This window comes from Pantherophis guttatus, chromosome 1, assembly GCF_059756535.1.
Source record: "Pantherophis guttatus breed Tessera chromosome 1, ASM5975653v1, whole genome shotgun sequence".
In the NCBI taxonomy this organism is placed as follows: Eukaryota; Metazoa; Chordata; class Lepidosauria; order Squamata; family Colubridae; genus Pantherophis; species Pantherophis guttatus.
Genome location: NC_142063.1, coordinates 55,861,612 through 55,865,005, shown reverse-complemented (window position 1 = coordinate 55,865,005; position 3,394 = coordinate 55,861,612).

The following is a 3,394-nucleotide window of genomic DNA, read 5'->3' as shown; positions in this document are numbered from 1 at the left end:
TTCCACAAAAAGCTACATATTCCATATTTAAGTTCCATTGTTTCACCTTATATTAATGCTTATAGTTTGCTCTTTTGATTAATCTTTTTGGATTTTTGTTATGCAAAATACATAAAGAAATAGATGTACCGGTAAGTATGTAGAAAAGAATTTGAGCATTTCTCTGTATCAATTATTCTATATGGTTGCTTTACATTAGGTTAAATTGCTGGAGTTATTGAAAATTAAAGAAGGCCATATGTTTTGAACACCGTTATTAAACTACTGTAGATCAGGATTGTTTAGAAATAGATGTGCAGATGATAAAGAGCAAAATGATTTTTGCCTTTTTTTATTTATAAGAGTGTTGTTGCTATATAAATAATGCATTTTTTAAAAAAGAAATATTAAACCTTAGTATTCAGCTGTCAGAAGTTTAACAGTATTTTGATACCTTGTCCCTCCATAACCTGGGCTCAATCTTTAAAATACCTACATTCTTCCTTTTTTCTTGCTCTGTTCCTCTCATGGTAGTACTCAACTATACAAGGCTAAAAAGAATATTGTTAAAATTACTGTCTGAGTCTCCTAATTATATTATTGTAGGCTTTTGACCTTAATGCAGGGGTTTCTCAATTATGAAGCAAATCTGGGGGAGAAGGGTCATGAGGTTGTAGACCCAGCCGAAACCTCTCCATCTTGTCCAGTTAGCTTTGCACATTGCTCACCCACTAGTACTCCAGAGATGCTGGAGGAAGTTGCACATAGCCACTTAGGCCAAGCAAAAGCAGTTCTTGTGAAAGCAGCCCTTGCTATAGTAGAGCCTCTAGTAAGTACACACAGTCTGAAAGGGCTCCTTCAGATTTGCATCAGGCGTGGGTTCTACTTCCCTTTACTACCGGTTCGCAACGGGATCGCGCATGCGCCTTCTGCACATGCACAGATCGCCAATGACGACATCCGGGGCAGTGGACGGGGCCTCCCACCAGTTTTACTACTAGTTCTTACGAACCAGTCCGAACCGGGGGCAACCCACCACTGATTTGCATGTTTTCACTGGAAGCATAGCTAGGATGGATTACTCCCAGTAGATGGAAAGCTGCTTAGTTGGAACTTTGTGGGGAGGTGTGGGATACTTATCTGCGCCTTTCTTGGTGATAGGGTGAGAGTGGCGGGAGCCCAATCCAGAAGGAAGCAATGCTGGCTGCACTCTATTACTGCTTCACCCTGGATGTGGACACCTGTGTGCTAAAGGAAAGTGGAATGGAACAAGTGGCAGGTGCATCTGCCATAAATTCTGTGAATTGTGGAAAAAAGCTGCTGCTGGATGATAACATGAGCTTTGGAGGTCTGATTGGCTTGCTGCTGCTTCTTCATGGAGGCCCTGGGTCCATGGCCCTGCAGGAAAAGAGTATCTCCCTATCTTTCTGTGTAAAACTGGGGCAGCTTCCCTGATAGAAAGGATGCCAGCTAGAAGGATGCTGTGCTGCCCCTGCCCCTGGTTATGTTTTAAAGGCCTGGAAACCTTGGCCAAGGTTTGGGTCTCCCACCCCCATTCCTTGCTGCATTGCTCTTGGGAATCTGGGATTGGAGAAGGTATTATAATGGATCTCCTCTGTAGGTGGTTAAAAAAAGTAAGATGGTGGCCATAACAGTGTGATCTAAGCTCCACCAATTTTTTTTTTATTTGTGTGTGTGTGTGTGTGTGTACTACACAAAAAATAGGCTTGATCACACTGTCATGGCCACCATGTTACTCTTTTTGTATCATATACTATACATACCCCACATTAGAGGGAAAATATTTCTGTGGGCAGAGGGCTTTTAGGCTTTCTTGCTGCTCTTAAAAGGTATCAACCAAGCAGACCCCATATTTCTCTTTGAAGATGGGTAGAATTGGAAATCTTGCTGGGCTTGCTAGAAAAAAAATTCTTGCATTAAATGTGACATTTTAAAACACTTGTCTGAGCCTTACTTGAAATGAATAAGAGCATTCCCTTACTAATTTTTCCTAGCATTGTTTAGCCACCCATGTGCCTGTAAATCAGGAGGGAAAGTAGACTTTATTTCTTCCAATGCAATGACTAAGAGATGCTATAAGACACTATAAATTACAAGTGCTGAAATGGCTTTAGCTTGCAAAAAAAGGCCCAATATTAAAGGTCTTCGTTGGTGTAGCTGCTGGCTTGGGACAGTCAAGTATGAGGCTGAGTGCCCATAAATTACATTAGGTTTGCTTGCAAAGCTGGAGCCCTGTCAGACTGTGCTTCAGGCTTTCTGCAGCCATTTTGCCAGGACTGTTTCAATTAATGTTGAGTAAATTTCACTGATTATCTTCGTAATGATAAACAAGAAACCAGATCTTTGACCATCACATGCCTTCGAAAATATACTTTTTGTCAGCGATGGCGCATCATTTATGCTACAGTTAGGAGTTCACATAACATTAAAGGTTTTTCCTCCACAAAAGAAATACATTACAGTACTTACCCTATTTTGCTCTTTCCCTTTTTAGTAGAGTTACATGTTTTCTCTGGGCTTACTGTTTTCTTTGAGTAGCCAGCATTATTTAATTTTTTCTTCACTTCAGATCTGCTAACACAACTCAGTCCAATCATCTCTAACCCTAAACTTCGTATAGTCTTAAGGCAGAAGTCACAAAAGATGGCAGCATCTAGTTAATCTTGGCTGACCTCAAAAAAGGAGAGCAAGGTACTTGGGCAGTAGATCACCAATAAGCCAGATAAGCTAACCTGGAAAGTTCAATTTAAAATCTTTACAATAGGGTCAAAATTCTGAAATTTAACAATATCAAGGCCTTCTAAAATGATAAATTTATATGACCATTCCTCATGAATAATAATAAATATTATTTATATAATAATAAATAATAATATAATATAATATATAATAATAAATATTGAATAAATATTGAACCTGGAAAGTTCAATTTAAAATCTTTACAATAGGGTCAAAATTCTGAAATTTAACAATATCAAGGCCTTCTAAAATGATAAATTTATATGACCATTCCTCATGAATAATAATAAATATTATTTATATAATAATAAATAATAATATAATATAATATATAATAATAAATATTATTATTCATGAGGAATGGTCATATAAATTTATCATTTTAGAAGGCCTTGATATTGGAGAAAAAACTTACATGACTAGTTTGATAGATGGTTAAACCCACTGTTTAGCCACCTGTCAGAACTTGCTCTGGGCTACTTGCACAAATCTGTTGTAGGATTGCCCATAAAAAACAGGGGTAAATTGTGACAAAGCTCCTGCTCTGCCTATGCAAGCCTGATAGGACTTTAATATATATATTTGCAACCTTCCCTCTACTTTGCAGACAGTTCCTTGGGGATATCATGATCCCCAGTTTGAGAATTCCTGTTAT